The sequence below is a fragment of the Erythrolamprus reginae genome, chromosome 4, assembly GCF_031021105.1.
Source record: "Erythrolamprus reginae isolate rEryReg1 chromosome 4, rEryReg1.hap1, whole genome shotgun sequence".
Classification (NCBI taxonomy): domain Eukaryota; kingdom Metazoa; phylum Chordata; class Lepidosauria; order Squamata; family Dipsadidae; genus Erythrolamprus; species Erythrolamprus reginae.
The window spans coordinates 78279179-78298952 of NC_091953.1; the positions used below are offsets into that span (position 1 = coordinate 78279179).

Below are 19774 nucleotides of genomic sequence, written 5' to 3' on the forward strand. Positions count from 1 at the left end.
TAAAAACCCTTTATTTAAAAACACTCATACACCCAAAACAAACCATACATAAAACAGAGCGGCCGAAGGGAATTAATTTCCCCATGCCTTACGGCAAAGGTGGTTTTTTAGGAGTTTGCGAAAGGCAAGGAGGGGGGAGTTGATTCCAGAGGGTCGAGGCCGCCACAGAGAAGGCCCTTCCCCTGGGTCCCGCCAGACGGCATTGTTTTGTCGACGGGACCCGGAGAAGGCCAACTCTGTGGGACCTAATCAGTCACTGGGATTCGTGCGGCAGAAGGTGGTCCCGAAGGTATTCTGGTCCAATGCCATGAAGGGCTTTATAGGTCATAACCAACACTTTGAATTGTGACCGGAAACTGATCGGCAGCCAATGCAAGCCACGGAGTGTTGGAGAGACGTGGGCCAATCTAGGTAACCCCATGATAGCTCTCGCGGCCGCATTCTGCATGATCTGAAGTTTCTGAACACTCTTCAGAGGTAGCCCCATGTAGAGAGCATTACAGTAGTTGAACCTCGAGGTGATGAGGGCATGAGTGACTGTGAGCAGTGACTCAGTCCAGGTAGGGCCACAATTGGTGCACCAGGCGAACCTGGACAAACGCATTCCTCGGCACAGCCGAAAGATGGTTCTCTAATGTTAGCTGTGGATCGAGGAGGGCACCCAAGTTGCGGACCCTCTCCGAGGGGTCAGTGATTCCCTGCCAGGGTAATGGACGGACAGATGGAATTGTCCTTAGGAGGCAAAACCCACAGCCACTCCATCTTGTCAGGGTTGAGTTTGAGCCTGTTGACACCCATCCAGATCCCAACAGCCTCCAGGCACTGGCACATCACTTCCACTGCTTCGTTGACAGGACATGAGATGGAGATGTACAGCTGGGTATCATCAGCATACTGATGATACCTCACCCGATGCCCCTGGATGATCTTGCCAAGCGGTTTCATGTAGATATTTTAAATAGCAGGGTGAACAGGACTGACCCCTGAGGCACCCCACAAGGGAGAGACCTAGAGTTCAACCTCTGACCCCCCACTAATACCGACTGCGACCCACCGGAGAGGTAGGAGAACCACTGGAGAACAGTGCCTCCCACTCCCAACCCCGCCAGCCAGCACAGAAGGATACCATGGTCGATGGTATTGAAAGCTGTTGAGAGGTCAAGGAGCACCAGGACAGGGGATAAACCCCTGTCCCAGGCCTGCCAGACATCATCCATCATCCATATATTAATCTAGTAATACTAGGAAAATCTATCCGAACACCAATGCATCAATTAATATATTTCCATAAATTATACTTTTCTATAATTTCTATTATTAACTTTCATCAATCTTCTACATTTCCAAGTATATTTTAAATTCATAATGCAAACTCATAAAATCATACAGTACATATCATAAACCCCTTATTTATCATATGTATCTTCCATTAATTTTACCTATGTAATTCTATATAGTTCTAAAATTCTAATCCAATTTAATGAATTAATACATCCTAATATTAAAACAACACCTAAATACAGTAATACCTTGCCTTACAAACTTAATTGGTTCCAGGACGAGGTTCGTAAGGTGAAAAGTTCGTAAGATGAAACAATGTTTCCCATAGGAATCAATGGAAAAGCCAATAATGTGTGCAAGCCCATTAGGAAAATCCAAAATATTAAGGCTTTAAAAAAAAAAAGCGGTGGCCAGACGAAGTTGAGGCGAATGGAGTGGAGGGAGGGAGTCCCAACAAAGCAAGGCGAAAAGAGCCTCTCTTGAGCTCCATGAGTCTCTGCCTCCCGTTTTTGTCCCCCCCACTCTGTTCATCTCCCCCACACCTTTCTCCTCCGTTGAGCTCCATGAGTCTTTTCCTCCCGTTTTTGTCCCTCCCACTCTGCTCATCTCCCACACACCTTTCTCCTCCCTTGAGCTCCATGAATCTTTCCCTCCCGTTTTTGTCCCCCCCACTCTGCCCAGCGGAGCGCCTGTTTTTGCGATCCTGGGATTTCCCTGAGGCTCCCCTCCATGGGAAACCCCACCTTCTGACTTCTGCGTTTTTTCAGTGCTGTAGGGAAATCCCAGGAGGGGAATCCCAGGATCACAAAAAGTCTGGAGGTGTTTCCGTGTTTTTGCGATGGTGCGATTTCGCTGAGGCTTCTCTCGCTGGGAAACCCCACCTCCGGACTTCCGTTGCCAGTGTAGTGCCCATTTTTGCAATCCTGGGATTCTCCTCCTGGGATTTCCCTACAGCATCGCAAAAACGCAAAAGTCAGGAGGTGGGATTTCCCATGGAGGGGAGCCTCAGGGGAATCCCAGGATCGCAAAAACGGGCGCTTCGCTTGCAACGGAAGTCTGGAGGTGGGGCATCCCAGTGGTGATGGCGGGTTCGTAAGGCGAAAAAAGTTCGTAAGAAGAGGCAAAAAAATTCCGAACCCCGGGTTCGTATCTCAAAAAGTTCGTATGACGAGTGGTTTGTATCACGAGGTACCACTGTATATCTTTTACCATCATTCCATAGTCAATCCATATTTAATAATCAATAATCCCTCCTCAAATTTCTACCACTGTTCTCATTTCTGGGTACCTCTCCTGTGTCTCCCACTTTTCTCATTTGTTTCTCATTTCTCCCTCTTCCTCCTTTTCTCTCATTCCTTCCCCCTCTCACTTCTCCTCTCTTTTTCCATCCCTGTCTCTTCCCCCCTTCTCTCTCTTTTGTTTAAATCAGGAGTCATTTCTCTCTCTCTTTTGTTTCTCTCTCTTCCCTCTCATTCTCTGCCTCAATCATTTTCTCATTTCTTTTTTTTCTTCCCTTTTTGCTCATTTCTCTCTCTCGTTTCCTTCCTCTCTCTCTCTTGCTTTCTTTCTCTCTTTCTCTTTCTTTCTTTCTCTCTCTTTCTCTCTTCCTCTTGCCCCCTCTTTCTCTCTTCTTCCCTTGTCCCCTTTCTCTCTCCCCCCTTTTTCTCTCTCCCTCCTCTTGCCCCCTCTTGCTCTCTTCCCCCTCTTTCTACCTGTTTAACGGTGGCCAGGTCCATGCTCTTGATGCGGGCTGCCGCCATCTCATACCGGGATTGGGCAGCGGAGGAGACCCAGCGGCGGCAGGCAGCCCCCAGAACGGCGGCGGGGGAGGAGGCGAAGTTCGGGGCCCAGTAGGCCAAGGCCGGGCCTGTGGCCCCCGGCTCCAAAACCTCACAGAAATGAGGGTAGCCCTCAGCGCAGCGGCAGGGGAGGAAGTGAAGCTCGTGGACAGGCCCGGAACAGCCACTACCGCCGCCTACTCCACCCTGCACTTCGGCTGCACTGGGGCCGAGTAGGCCGAGGCTGGGCCCGTTGCCCCCGGCTCCAAGGGACAGCCCCCAGTGCGGCAGGAGGCGAACGCCTCCTCCAATGCCATGTGGGTGGGCATCAGAACCAGGGCAGCCTCGGGCAACAGGGCTGCAAACGCCAAAGCGGGGAGGCGAGGGGAAGGAGGAGGACCGATGAACGAGAGACCCCCGGGCAGGAGCCTCGCGCAAGGAGGACCCGCGTGTCAGCCAGACCCAGATATCGCTGGTGGCCAGAAAAAACTTTTAAGCTGCAAAGAAGGAAGCTCAGCTTCCGGTCTTGCAACTTTTTGCTCTTCGTGCCCTCAGCAAAAAGTTGCAAGACCGGAAGCTGAGCTTCCTTCTTCGCAGCTTAAAAGTTTTTTCTGGCGATAGAATCTGCTGGGGAGCTGGTGGGGAGAGATTTGAGATCTCCGCGCTAGAATGGGAATCTTCTGCGCTGAGATATCAAATCTTCTGCGCTATAGCTCATAGCACAGGTTAGAGGGAACAGTGCTGGTAACTACAGGCCAGTTAGCTTGATAATCAGTTATAGTTAAAATGATGGAGACTCTACTCAAAAAGAAGATAAAAACCAATAACTTATTGGACCCAAACCAGCATGGCTTTACTGAGGGCAAATCATGTCAGACTAATCTCATTTATTTATTTATTTGATTATGTTTCAAAGGTGTTGGATGAAGGTGGTGCCATGGATATTGCCGATCTGGACTTCAGCAAAGCCTTGAAACGGTTCCACATAAAGAGCTGATAGATAAATTAGTGAAGATTGGACTTAATCCCTGGATAGTTTAGTGGATTTGCAGCTGGCTGAAGCGTAGACATCAGAGGGTGGTTGTTAATGGCAAGTATTCTGAGCAGAGCCTGGTTACAAGTGGTGTGCCACAAGGGTCTGTTCTGGATCCTATTCTTTTTAATATGTTTGTGAGTAACATAGGGGAAGGTTTGGTAGGGAAGGTTTGCCTATTTGCCGATGACTCTAAAATGTGCAATAGGGTTGATATTCCTGGAGGCATCTGTAATATGGCAAACGATTACTAGATAAATGGTCAAAGCAATGGAAACTGTATTTAATGTTTCCAAATGTAAAATAATGCACTTGGGGAAAAGGAATCCTCAATCTGAGTATTGTATTGGTAGTTCTCTGTTAGCAAAAACCTCAGAAGAGAAGGATTTGGGGTAGTGATTTCTGAAAGTCTCAAAATGGGTGAACAGTGCAGTCAGGCGATAGGGAAAGCAAGCAGCATGCTTGGCTGCATAGCTAGAGATATAACAAGCAGGAAGAGGGAGAGTGTTCAGTTCTGGAGACCTCACTTACAAAAAGATATTGACAAAATTGAACGGGTCCAAAGATGGGCTACAAGAATGGAAAGGGGGGACATGATTGAAACATTTAAATATGTTAAAGGGTTAAATATGTTTCAGGAGGGAAGTGTTATTAATAGTAAAGTGAACTCAAGAACAAGGGGGCACAATCTGAGGTTAGTTGGGGGAAAGATCAGAAGCAACATGAGAAAATATTATTTTACTGAGAGTAGTAGATGCTTGGAACAAACTTCCAGAAGACGTGGTTGGTAAATCCACAGGAACTGAACTGAAATATGCCTGGGATAAACATATATCCAACCTAAGATAAAATACAGGAAATAGTATAAGGCAGACTAGATGGACCATGAGGTCTTTTTCTGCCATCAATCTTCTATGTTTCTATGTTTCTAAAACTCAACCTTGACAAGACTGAGTGGCTGTGGTCCTTCCTCCTAAAGACGATTCCATCTATCCGTCCTTGGTCCTGGGGGGAAGAAGAAATTCCCCCCTCAGATAGGTTTCACAACTTGGGTGTCCTTGATCCACAGCTGAGATTAGAACAACATCTCTCACGTGTGTGTGTGTGTGTGTGAGGGCTTTGTGCAAGTTTGTCTTTTTTCCCAGTTGTGGACCTTCATTGACAAGAAGGTGCTCCACACAGTCACTCACACCCTCATCACCTCTCGTCTTGACTATTGCAATGCGCTCTACATGGGGCTACCCTTGAAGAGTGTTCGGAGACTTCAGCTGGTGTGAAATGCAGGGGCACGTACAATTACGGGTGTACCAAGGTACGTCTGTATTACTCCATCTTTATGTGAGCTGCATTGGTTGCCAGTTGGTCTCTGAACACAATTCAAAGTGTTGGTTATTACCTTTACAAACCTAAATGGCTCAGGGCCAGACTATTTACAGGACCACCTCCTTCCTCACACCCCATTATAGCCAGTGAGGGCCCACATAGTTGCTCTTCTCCAGGTCCTGTCTGCCAAACAATGTCATTTGGCAGGACCTTGGGGAAGAGCCTTCTCTGTGGTGGCTCTGATCCTGTGGAATCAACTGCCCCCAGATATTCGCATTATCTCCTCCATATTGGTCTTCCGAAAAGTCATTAAGGCATGCCTTTTTCGGCAGGCCTTGAATTAGGATTGAATGTTAGTACATATGGTTTATATACAGTAGTTTTTGTATTGTGGATTTTATTGATGTTTTTATTGTTCTTTTTATTAGTATTATATTTATAACTGTTGTTAGCCGCTCAGAGTCTGTTTCGGAGTGAGCGGCATACAAAAGCAATAAAATACATAAATAAATAAATAAAGTTTGTGTTACAATAAGTATAATTAATGAAACCATTTTTATATGTTTGTGTCTATAATTGATTATGTAATCCAAGAAATGTATTTTTATAGCAATATGAATAACCTTATTCCTGTAAACCCATATGTTTCAATGCTAACATACCTGTGTGCATATGTGACAAAAAGGAGAAAATGTATTGGATATAAGGTTGATTTAATACATTTACTATAAGCTAGAAGTATCTAGAAAGAGATCTGGCAAAGGCTTTTTATCTATCTCACACTGTTGTGAATCTCACTTTCTTTCTGAAACAGAGATAGCAGGAAGTCTACTTTAGTATATGCTAATGTCAGCCACTAATTTTATGTCTATTCTATAACTCAGCAGAAGAGAAGCTCCCTATCCTTATTTCAGGAGATTGAGAGCAGAACAATAATAAGCATGCACAGACTCCGTCTACGTATGAGAAGAGGGATTTCCGTTTTTGTTGGCACGCTGACAGCTAGGCAGCCTTCAATCTCTCCGGGGCAACTGTGGCTTTTTGTGTGGATTTTGGCAGCTTTAGGGTGATCATTGACCTGTAGAGCCGGTGATTTGTTAGAGGACCCCCCGGCGCACCCGAGGGTGGTCGGCGGACCCTTCAGGTAGCGAGGGAATCCTCCAGCCGACACAAAAAACCCCTCGGTCTGAAGTTGTGACACTCCAACTCCATTAAGGAAGCCGCAAGAAGACGAAGATAGTTTTGGGGTGAGATTTTCTAAAGAGTTTACTTGGATCGATCAATGTTTGGAGAAGGAAACCCTCTGTTGTGTGTTTTGAACCTGAGAGAAGTGATTGTACCAGAAACGTTGGAAAAGCGGCAACTGCGATTTTTTTGAATAGGTAAAGGTGACAGAGAACCAACAATTATAGGCGGATTGAGCAGACCCTGGTGAGTTTGCGAGAGAAAGCTGTTTCAACAGACTAAGAGTGGAGGAAGTTGGTAGCAAACTGCAAAACCGGAGGACCTAATATTTATTTTTTCCTTCTTCTCTTTCTTCTTGATTTTTACTATGACCTTGACTTTGTCTTTACTAAAATTCCCTAATTAAAACTGGGAACAGAACTTTTAAACTGTGGATATTACTTAATGCAACATTTTGATTCTTATTGACTCTTACTGACTTTCTGATCGAGGTTGATCGGTGACTCAGGACTATTGCATAAGCCGGGGGGGCGGGGAGGAGAGAAGAAGATTGCTGGAACTTTCCTTGACCAAGATTGTTAGTGGACTAAGAGCTTTGCTTCTGATTAACATTAACTACTACAGTGGAACCCCGACATAAGAGCTGCTCTACTTAAGAGCAACTCGAGATAAGAGCTGGGAGGGGAGAGATATTTTTGTTCTACTTACAAGCCCAAATTCGAGATACAAGCGCCAAGGAGCTGTCTCCTGAAGCCAAACGCTAACTTCCGCGTTCGGCTTCAGGAGACAGCTGCGAAGCGGCGCGCGTGTTTTAAAAGGTTGCAGCTGGCCTGGGGGGCTCGGGGGGGTGCTTGCAGCTTTCTTTCTTGCTCTTTTTCTTTCTCTCTTTTACCTTCCCTTCCTCTATTTCTTCTTTTCTTTCTCCTTCCCACCTTCTTCCCTCCCTCCCTCCCTTCACTCATTCCTCTCTTACTCTCCCCTTTCATAAGTTTCCTTGCTTCCTTCCTCTGTTCCTGTCCCTTCCCTCTTTCCTTCCTTCCTTCCCACCCTCCGTCCATTCATTCACCCATTCCTCTCTTGATCGCTTAAAGCCGGTCCCTGGTGCAAAAAGGGTTGGGGACCTCTGTCCTACAGGATTGGGTGGCAGAGAAGTTGAACATATGTAAATTTAAAAGTTTAAGAAAGTTTACAAGTTAAGTGAAAGAAACTTCATTATTCATTTATATGTACATGTACATTTCTTCATTAAAAACATGTCTTTCTGCATAATTTAGACTAACTTTGTGAGTTTTTTGAGGGCTGGAACCAATTAAAATTATTTACATTAATTCCTATGGGGAAAAGTCGTTCGAGATAAGAGCTGCTCGACTTAAGAGCCCAGGTCCGGAACGAATTAAACTCGTATCTCGAGGTACCACTGTATACTTAAGGGTTTTTTTCCTTCTGTTTTTGATTAACATTGTGATTGATGAAATTGACACTACAATTGATGAAATTCATGATGATTTGATAATATAATATAATTTTAGAGTATAGTACATATATTTCATTGACATTAATACAAATAATTAATTAGCAATTAATTAAATCAAATAACTAATCTTAAATTAATTTAAACTCTGCCTCTGCTTCCTTTCCTCTCTATATTCCTACATTTTCTTTTCTTCTTCTTCTATTCCACTTTGGATAAAGTATATTGATAAAGTGCATGGATATAGTTGTGCTACATAAATATTAAATAACTTTTAGTGTCCAATTAGTTATTACTACCATTGTTAAAAATTAATTGATCCAGATATTTTTTTATATTTATATCTGTGAACTGAATCTTCTGGCTTTTTATTGTATTTAATTGTTTTTGATTCACTAATTATTAACTATCAATTATCTATCATTTATATTTCTTAGAGATTTATTTATTTATTTATTTATTTATTATTTGGATTTGTATGCCGCCCCTCTCCGAAAACTCGGGGCGGCTCACAACAAGTGAAAAGACAAGATATTTAATGATACCAATGATATACTGATATTCACTTTGTAATTGATAAGTTGATAGGTTGACAAGTTGATAAGTTGATAATTTAGATTTTGACCATAGAAATATCTATATTTTGACTCAGTTACACTATAGCAACTTAAATTGCCTTTGAAATTGTGTGAACATATTGTTGATCTATTTATCAATTTTAAAACATTATTTAACGGTATTTATAAGTTTAACAATACTTTATTCTTTACCTCTAAGAGACTCTCAACTTACTTTAAATTTACTCTTCTCAGAATTTTCATGATCACTTTCACCCTTTATTCCAATATAATTATCTCAAACTAAGACAAACAGTCCTAACACTGAAATTCATATCCACATCCCCTTTGCTTTGTATGACTAAATTGGAATTTGTTTGGAATACAGTGATCCCCCGGGTATCACGATCCCGATCATTGCGAACGGGCTAAATCGCGATTTTTCAACCTGGAAGTCAAAACACCATCTGCGCATGCGCACCCTTTTTTTCTATGGGCACGCATGCGTAGATGGCGCCGGGCAGATCAGCTGCTGGGCGGCTTCCCTGGGTCTTCCCCCTCTTGCTGGCGGGAGGGCGAGCGGCGGGCATCAGCGAGGAGTTTCCCCACCGCCCATGCAAACTCCTTGCTGCCGCTCGCCCGCCCTTCGCCCGCCCACGCCGTTCGCTCGCGCCGCTTCCCAGCTGAGTCCTGAAGCGAATTGGCTTCAGGACTCAGCTGGGAAGCAGCGCGAGCGAGTGGCGTGGGCGGGCGAAGGGCGGGCGAGCGGCAGCGAGGAGTTTGCGTGGGCGGTGGGGAAACCCCAGCGCCGCTTCCCAGCTGAGTCCCCTTCCCAGGAACCCCAATCTTCGGCTCCTCGCTAGCGCTGTGGAAGTAAAAACACCATCTGCGCGCAGATGGTGTTTTTACTTCCGCAGCGCTACTTCGCGAAAACCCGATCATTGCTAGGGGTCCTGGAACGGAACCCTCGCAATGATCGGGGGATCACTGTATATTCAAAATGTCATCTACCAACACCAATACGATAACCAAGGCCTGGACAAACTAACCAAGCTTCAGCCATCACCTTAGCCTCCTTGCAACAAATGCTGGTCAAAATGCAAGAATCAATAGACCGAAATTACGAGGCAATGACGGGAAGCATGAGTGCAATGAAGGAGGACATTAAAAAAATTGATGACCATGTGTAGAATGTCTTGATGAGAGAATGAAGACAGTACATGGAATTCTCACGCAGAATGACCAAAAAATTAAAAAATTTGAAGAATTAAATGAAAGAATGGAGACTCGACTACAATATGCAGAATGCAGAACAGAATACATAAACAAAAATTTGGAAGAGGCAATTATAAACCTTGAACTCGAGAAATCTGCATTCTTTCTAAGGTTTCAAAATCATTGAATCAAATGACGAGGACCTACTCTAGGTGATGGCGGAAATCCTCACAACCATCACTAATAAAACCGCACAAGAAATGATACAGCAAATAGACAAAATCTATAGATTTTCAACGAGTTATGCAAAGAGAAATCGTTTACCGAGAGAAGTCCATATTAGGTTCATCAAGCGTATTATAAGGGATTAGATCTACAACTTATCAAAAGAAAATTCTGTAACATACAAAGGAAAAGAAGTAATAATTCTCTCTCAAGTCCCACGACGTGTCAAGGAAAAATGGAAACCATGCCAAGTGCTGACCACCAAATAGAAAAAATAAATAGAAATAAAATACCATTTAGATGGTTAACACCAGAGGGTATACTTATATCCCTTGTTGATAAAAAATATATAAGATTACTTCTATAGAAGATGCAAAAGACTTCTACGAACAGGTAATCAAAAATGTAGAAGATGAATGCCTCAAAACCTCAAGGAAAAAGCCAGCTTAGACAAACTCAGTTCAGAAGACATTCTATCTGACAAAGAAATAGGACCTAAACCAATAAGACAAGGATATGGAAAAGATGGCCCAACGACAAGAGCTCAAGCGGAGGCGAGAAGGGAGAAGAGAACCAACAAACGAAATCATCATACAATGAAATAAATCTGTTTTCTGTCAAGAACAATGGCCTCAATGCACCCATTAAAAGAGAAAAAAACTTTCATAAATTAATATAACAAAACATCGACATAACATGTCTCCAGGAAACCCATATTAAAAAGCAAGACGCTGCCATTTTGCATTGTCCCAGGCTCAGGGAAATCTTCTCATCTCAAGCATGTGTTAAAAAAAGAGGAATAGCCCTTTTTGTTAAACCCAAACTTACTCCCAAACTAATTTATGTAGATGAAAATGAACAAATATTAATGATACAAATTACACTTGGAATAAGAAAGATATCTATAGTAGCAATTTATGCCCCATCAATAAATCCATATTTTTTGCAAACCTACACAAAAAAATCTCAGAATTAAACTTAGAAAGTATAATAATAATTGGTGACTTTAACGCAATTTTGGATAAGAAAAAAGATTATAAAAGTTCAAATAAAACAAAATTAAGAAAACAATTACCAGCTACATTTGAACAACTATCGACCAAATTTGTTCTAAAAGATGTATGGTGTTATTTTAACCCTGATGTTAGACAATATTGCCTTTTTTCTTTTCCACACAAATCCTGGTCACGTAACGACATGGCTTAGGCTAATTTAGAACTCATTAATGAAATAACTGATATACAAATCCTCCCGAGTGCCTGGTCAGACCATAACCCCGTATTGCTGAAATGGAGAGATTCAACCAACACTTTTGCACGGCGATGGAATACGAATCAAACAATTTTCAAGACTTCTAAAAACATTAAAACAAGAATTGCGTTGTTTCTTCCAAATCAACAATGATGGGACTACATCTACACACAATTTATGGGACACTTTGAAGGCCTATGCAAGGGGAATTTATATTGCATACTCAAGCAAAAAGAAAAAACAAACCCAAAATAAATTACATACATTAAACACAAAATTACAGAACTTAGAGAAAACCTTACAAATTAAACCAAATAATTGTGAAATCCAAGGAGACATAAATGTAATAAAGCACGAAATAAATTTAAGAACCCAAGAGGAACTTTCGCGTAAATTAATGATTGCCATACAAAAACAGTTTGAATTCGCAAACAAGCCTGGGAGATGGCTTGTAGCAAAACTTGCTCACCAAAAAGCCGATAAAACTATAGAGGCCCTGTACGACGATAGGGGGGTCCTAAAGACAAAAGCCAATAATAAAAAACAAATAATTAAGTTATTTTTTGAGGAATTTTACAAAAAAGAAGAAACAAACGAACAATTAACATTGAAATTATCTAAGGAATTAGAATTAACTAAAATAAATAAAGAAGACCAGGATAAATGAAGAAGACCAGGATAAATAAAGAAGACCAGCCGCTCCGAATCTTCAGAAAGGGGCGGCATACAAATCTAATTAATAATAATAATAATAATAATAATAACAACAATAACAACAATAACAACAACAACAACAACAATAATAATATGTTAAATGATAAAATTACGGTAACAGAATTAAGTAACGCAATTGCGGGGGGGGGGGGGGAACAAAACCCGGGCCCAGACGGCATACCTGCCGAATTTTATAAAAAATTTCAAGAAATTTTGGAACCCATAATGTTAGATCTCTTTAATGAAGTTCTAGGGGAAGCTAAGCTTTCTACGTCTTGGAATGAGGTGTATGTAACCCTAATCCCCAAAGATACTAAAGATAGAGCCTGTATTCAAAGTTACAATCTGATCTCTCTCCTTAATTCAGATTATAAAATTTTCACCTCAATTATTGCAGGAAGACTCAAGAGAATACTAAACACTATAATACATTCAGACCAAAACAGTTTCCTTCCGCTGAGAAACATTGAAACAAATGCAATAATTATCTTAGACTCTCTAGAATACTACACTAAAAACATCAACAAACCAGTAGCCTTCATATTTGTTGACCTTCAAAAGGCTTTCGATAGTCTACACTGGCAATTCTTCATAACACAACTGACGAACATGGAATTCGGAGATAACTTTGTAAGACTCATTAGAACTATATACTCCTATCAAACAGCAAAAATACTGATAAATAATGATATGACCGATAAAATAAACATATAGAAAGGTGTATGACAGGGTTGTCCTTTAGCCCCACTGATCTTTATCCTTGCTTTAGAAATTCTACGTAAGACATAACAATGAAATTCAAGGAATAAAAATTAGAAAAGAACAATATCAAGTACAAGCATTTGCCGACAATATGGTGTTTATTGTACAAGACTATCTGGAATCTGCAGCTAATTTGATTAAAGAAATTGATAAATTTGGAGATGTTGCTGGATTAAAAATTAACAGAGAAAAAACTAAGATAACAACAAAAATATGACACAAAAACAAATTATTGTACTTGAAGAAACTCTCAAAATCAAAACCACTAGGAAGATTAAATACTTAGGCTTGTGGATTAGAGCTAATTGTAGTATGATCAAAAAAGATAACTACGAAAAATTAATTACTGATATGAAAAAAGACTCCCGTTTTCCTTTATCGGAAAGATCGCTGTAATCAAATGTAACATACTCCCACGTTTTCTGTATCTTTTTCAAACAGCCCCAATTAAATTAAATAGATCTTTCTTTAATAATCTCCATTAAAAAATTCACAGATTCATTTGGTCAAAAAAAAAGAAAAGGCGAGGATCAAAATTAAAAACTTGCAAGATCACAGATCGAGGGGTGGCTTTGGACTTCCCAACATGGAATTGTATTACCAGGTCTCAATGCTCAATTTACTGAAAGATTGGATAACCCTAAAAAAATGAAGATTACTAACGCTTGAAGGCTATGACCTTCAAACAGGGTGGCACGCTTTCTTAACAGCAGATACTCACAAGAGATCTCTAGATTGCAGTCCTTAGTTTGTAGCTTGCAGTCAGAAGTGGAAAGATTGTCCCAGGCACGTGCTGTAATGCAGCCATGTGTGCAACCTCCACTTCCACAGCGCCCCCCGAGGAGGAGGGCTGTGTGGACAACTGTCGGTTCAGGAAGATTACGTGCAGTCGAGCAAAAACATAGCAATTTTGGTCTCTCTGTATCGAATTCCTATAATGTTCTTGCGGATTTAAATAGTAAGGCTGTTGCAGATATTAGCAAGGCCCCTCAGGCGGAGAATGAGGGGAAGTTGTTGTAAGTGAGGTGCATAGTGTTTCTGCAGTTAGCAGAAATAAAAAGAGGACACATTTTCTTGTGGGTGACTCGACTGTTAGAGCTGTTGATTTGGGACAGAGTAAGGATGTGGTGAAGGTAATGAGGTGTCTCCCAGGGGCCACTGCCAGCAGGGACAGGAAACGGATTACAAACATTGTCAAGACTGTGAGTAAAGGTAATAAGGTTGATGTGGTGGTGCATCTTGGCACAAATGATTTGTCCCAGAAAAATGTTAATGTAGTAAAAAGAGATTTTCAATGTCTAAGTGTGGAGCTGGGAAAAATAACTGATTCAGTAACTTTCTCAGAGGTGTTACCGGTTTGTGGCCAGGAGGATAAAACAACTTGTATCAGAGAGTTTAATGTGTGCTTAAGGCAGTGGTGTAAAGCTGAAGGTTTTGGCTATGTAAGTCATTATGTCAGTAGATGGTCTAATAGGTAGTTGTTTAAGAGGGATTGTTTGCATCCATCATAAAGAGTACCCAGGTGCTCAGTGAGGAATTCAAAACTTTTTTGGACAGGCATTTAAACTAGGTAAAGGGGACAGAGATGTAACTGATGTGGATGATTTCTGTCCCCGACCAATGAGGATTAATCAGTTTCTGGCCATAATATCTAGAGATAATTTGGATCTGATTGCCATAACTGAGACATGGTTTAAGGATTCTAATGAATGGGAAATATCCATACCAGGATATACACTGTATAGGAAGGATAGAATAGAGAGAAGGGGAGGTGGAGTAGCCATTTATATTAAAGAAAGTCTAAAAACAACACTAATTCAAAATACATGTAAAGATCTGGATACTCTGGATTTGCATGCAAAATAAAGAAGGTTCTGTCATTAGAATTGGGGTGATCTATAGGCCTTCAGGGCAATCTGAGGAATATGACAAGAAGATGGTGGATGAAATTACTCAAATGGCAGTGAAGGGAGATATTGTGGTTATGGGTGATTTCAACATGCCTGATGTTGACTGGAATATCCCCAGTGCCCTTACATGCAAAAGTAAGAGTATAGTAGAGGCCTTTACAGGAGCAGCTCTGGCACAGCTGATAAGACACCAACTAGAGGGGAGAATATTCTAGATTTAGTTTTTATGAATGGGAATTGGGTTTCAGAGGTCAAGGTGGGAGAAAATTTAGATTGCAGTGACCATCTATGTTTGTGGTTTGATGTAAAAACTGATTGTGAGCAATCCTATACTGCAACCAAAGTATTGGATTTCAGAAAAACAAATTTTAATGCAATGGGGGAATATTTAAATAATGAATTAAAGGGGAGGAATAAAATGGCAAGAGCGAGCACCCAATGGACTTAATTAAAAAAGGCCATCTTAAAAGCCACTGGACTGTATGTAAGACAAATAACTAAAGGTAAAAGGAAGAAGAAACCGCTATAGTTTAGCAATGATATAAGGGCTATAGTTAATGAAAAAAAGGCTGCCTATAGGAGGTATAAAGAGTCTGGAAGTATAGCTGATAGAGAGGTGTATAAAATGAGACAGAAGGAGGCGAAACAGATAATATATGCTGCTAAAGCCTCAAAAGAGGAAGAAATTGCCAAATCTGTAAAGAAGGGGGATAAAACCTTCTTCAGATATATTAGTGATAGGAAGAAGAAAAACTGCAGCATCACGAAGTTTAGTACTGGGAATAATACATGCATTAATGGGAATAAGGAGATCGCTGACCATTTCAATAGCTACTTCTGTTCAGTTTTCTCAAAAGACACCTTACAAAATAATACTATAGAGGGATATAGCATTGCTTCCAGCTGTATGGATTCAACTCCAGTGATCTTATAAGCCGATGTCTTAGAACAGTGATGGCGAACCTATGACACGCGTGTCAGCACTGACACGCATAGCCATTTTCGGTGACATGCGGCGCCGATATTTGCGATAGCTGGGAGGGGCGAGAACACCGTCTCCCAGCTGGGCGCGCCTGCGCAGAGCGCAGGCACGCCCACACGCTGCCTTTGGCAGCACAAGCATGCCAGCATGCCTGTCCGGCCGGGAAAGAATCGCCCCGGCTGGACGTCAGTTTCAGCTGGGGGGGGGGGCGAGAACACCGCCTCCTAGCTGGGTGCGCCTGCGCAGAGCGCAGGCTCGCCCACACGCTGCCTTTGGCAGCACAAGCATGCCAGCATGCCTGTCCGGCCGGGAAAGAATCGCCCCGGCTGGACGTCAGTTTCAGCTGGGGGGGGGGGGCGAGAACACCGCCTCCTAGCTGGGTGCGCCTGCGCAGAGCGCAGGCTCGCCCACACGCTGCCTTTGGCAGCACATGCATGCCTGTCCGCCCGGGGGAAGAATCGCCCCGGCCGGACGTCAGTTTCAGCTGGGGGGGGGGCGAGAACACCGCCTCCTAGCTGGGCACAACATGTCTAGCCGCCGCTGTCGGTGCCTCGGTTCCGAAGCTCCGCCTCACAGCTGATCACTCTGCTGCCGCTGCTGAGAGAAAAAGAGAGGGAGAGAGGGGGGAGAGAAAGAGATAGCAAGAGAGGGAGAGAGGGGGGGGGGTTAGCAAGAGAGGGACAGAGAGAAAGAGAGATGGAGAGGGGGGGAGAAAGAGAAAGAAAGAGATAGCAAGAGGGAGAGAGAAAGAGGGGGGGAGAGAAAGAGATAGCAAGAGAGGGAGAGAGGGGGGTTAGCAAGAGAGGGACAGAGAGAAAGAGAGAGGGGGGATAGCAACAGAGGGAGAGAGAGAAAGAGAGAGGGAGAGAGGGGGGAAAGAGAGAAAGAGATAGCAAGAGAGGGAGAGAGAGAAAGAGAGAAGGGGATAGCAACAGAGGGAGAGAGAGAAAGAGAGAGGGAGAGGGGGGAAAGAAAGAGAGAAAGAGATAGCAAGAGAGGGAGAGAGAAAGAGAGGGAGAGGGGGGAGAGAAAGATAGCAAGAGAGGGAGAGAGAGGGGTTAGCAAGAGAGGGACAGAGAGAGAAAGAGAGAGGGGGGATAGCAACGGAGGGAGAGAGAGAAAGAGAGAGGGAGAGGGGGGAAAGAAAGAGAGAAAGAGATAGCAAGAGAGGGAGAGAGAAAGAGGGGGATAGCAACAGAGGGAAAGAGAGAGGGAGAGAGGGGGGAAAGAAAGAGAGAAAGAGATAGCAAGAGAGGGAGAGAGAGAAAGAGAGAGGGGGGGGATAGCAAGAGAGGGAGAGAGAGAAAGAGAGAGGGAGAGAGGGGGAAAGAAAGAGAGAAAGAGATAGCAAGAGAGGGAGAGAGAGAAAGAGAGAAGGGGATAGCAACAGAGGGAGAGAGAGAAAGAGAGAGGGAGAGGGGGGAAGAAAGAGAGAAAGAGATAGCAAGAGAGGGAGAGAGAAAGAGAGGGAGAGGGGGGAGAGAAAGATAGCAAGAGAGGAGAGAGGGGGTTAGCAAGAGAGGGACAGAGAGAAAGAGAGGGGATAGCAACGGAGGGAGAGAGAGAAGAGAGAGGGGAGGGGGAAAGAAAGAGAGAAGAGATAGCAAGAGAGGGAGAAAGAGAGGGGGGATAGAACAGAGAGAAAGAGAGAGAGGAGAGAGGGGGGAAAGAAGAGAGAAGAGATAGCAAGAGGGAGAGAGAAGGAGGGGGGAGAGAAGAGAGAGAAAGAGATAGCAAGAGGACGGGAGAGAGGGGAGACAGAAAGAGAGAGAAAGATAGTAAGAGAAGGAGAGGAGGGGAGAGAAAGAGAGAAAGAAAAAAGAAAGAGAGATAGCAAGAGAGGGAGAGAGAAAGACAGACAGAGAGAGAAAGCAAGAGAGAGAGAGGAAAGCAAGAGAGAGAGAGAGAAAGGGGGGAAGGAGGGTGAGGGAAAGACATTGAGGGAGGGAAGGAGGGAGAGAGAAGGAGGGCAAAAAAGAGAGGAAAGAAGGGAGAAACAAAGAGAGATGGAGAGAGAGGGGGAAAGAAAGGAAGGAAGGGAGAGAAAGAGGGAGAGAGAAATAGAGCGAAAGGGAGGAAGAGAGATATTTTTTTGTCCAAACTTTTTTTTGCCCCCCCCCCACCGCTCAATGTTCCCCAGGATTTTGTAAATGTGAATAATGTGCCGCGGCTCAAAAAAGGTTGGGAAACACTGATTTAAACTATAAATATCACAAAATTATGTTTTTTTCTCAAGGTGACACACCACCCGAGTTATGCTTGGTTTTTTGGCGAATTTTGACACACCAAGCTCAAAAGGTTGCCCATCACTGTCTTAGAAGAACTTGAACGATTAAAGATAAATAAGGCAATGGGTCCAGATGGCATCCACCCCAGAGTTCTTAAAGAATTCAGATCTGTCATTGCTACCCCCCCTGACTGATTTGTTTAACCAATTCCTGTTAACAGGAGATGTTCCTGAGTATTGGAGAATGGCCAGTGTTGTGCCTATCCACAAGAAGGGCAGTAGAGAAGAAGCTGGTAACTACAGGCCAGTTAGCTTGACATCAGTTGTAGTTAAAATGATGGAGACTCTACTCAAAAAGAGGATAAATCAGCACCTAAAAAACAATAACTTATTGGACCCAAATCAGCATGGCTTTACTGGAGGGAAATCATGTCAGACTAATCTCATTGATTTCTTTGACTCTGTCACAAAGGTGTTGGATGAAGGTGCAGCTGTCTGAAGCGTAGACATCAGAGAGTTATTGTTAATGGCGAGTATTCTGAGCAGAGACAGGTTGCAAGCGGTGTGCCACAAGGGTCTGTTCTGGGTCCTATTCTTTTTAATATGTTTGTGAGTGACATAGGGGAAGGTTTGGCAGGGAAGGTTTGCCTATTTGCCGATGACTCTAAAGTGTGCAATAGGGTTGATATTCCTGCAGGCGTCTGTAATATGGAAAATGATTTAGCTTTACTAGATAAATGTTTAAATCAATGGAAACTGCAGTTTAATGTTTCCAAATGTAAAATAATGCACTTGGGGAAAAGGAATCCTCAATCTGAGTATTGTATTGGCAGTTCTGTGTTAGCAAAAAACTTCAGAAGAAAAGGATTTAGGGGTAGTGATTTCTGACAGTCTCAAAACGGGTGAACAGTGCAGTCAGGCGGTAGGGAAAGCAAGTAGGATGCTTGGCTGCATAGCTAGAGGTATAACAAGCAGGAAGAGGGAGATTATGATCCTGCTATATAGAGTGCTGGTGAGACCACATTTGGAATACTGTGTTCAGTTCTGGAGACCTCACCTACAAAAAGATATTGACAAAATTGAACAGGTCCAAAGACGGGCTACAAGAATGGTGGAAGGTCTTAAGCATAAAACGTATCAGGAAAGACTTAATGAACTCAATCTGTATACAGTGATCCCCCGCTCGTTGCGAGGGTTCCGTTCCAGGACCCCCCGCAACGAGCGGGTTTTCGCGAAGTAGCGCTGCGGAAGTAAAAACACCATCTGCGCATGTGCAGATGGTGATTTTAACTTCCGCAGCGCTAGCGAGGAGCCGAAGATTGGGGGCGGCGCGGCTGTTTTAAAACGTTGCCGCCGGCATGGGGGGCTTCCTAGCAGCCCCCGAAACACGGGTTGGCGGTCCGGGGGGTGCTGGCAAGCCCCCCATGCCGGCGGTGACGTTTTAAAACAGCCGCGCCGCCCCCAATCTTCGGCTCCTCGCTAGCGGGCTTTCGAGATGAGTCCTGAAGCGAATTCGCTTCAGGACTCAGCTCGAAAGCGGCGAGAGCTAGCGCCCAGCCCCGTGACATTCGCTTTCCTGCCGCCGGCAGCCGAGTGATCCTGGGCTCCTTCGCAACCTCGGAGAGCTTCCTGGGCATGAAAGCTCACGAAAACCAGGAAGCTCTCTGAGGTTGCGAAGGAGCCCACGATCACTCGGCTGTAGGCGGGAGGAAGGCGAATCCCACGGGGCTGGGCTCGGTTATCCCCTCAGCTCCCCTCCTACCAGCCCCGCCGCGGAAGGCTCCATTCTGTTCCCTGAATGGAGACCGCCGGCCGCTCAATCGGGCCGGCAGGGAACAGAATGGAGCGTTCCGCGGCGGG

The 19774-nt window shown here is 43.6% G+C and overlaps 1 protein-coding gene across 3 annotated transcripts in view; it reads right to left on the reverse strand.

Moving 5' to 3' along the window:
• The window catches only part of EIF2S3 (eukaryotic translation initiation factor 2 subunit gamma), an 87760-nt gene that overhangs the window by 40540 nt on the left and 27446 nt on the right, over positions 1–19774 (reverse strand). The window lies entirely within an intron of this gene.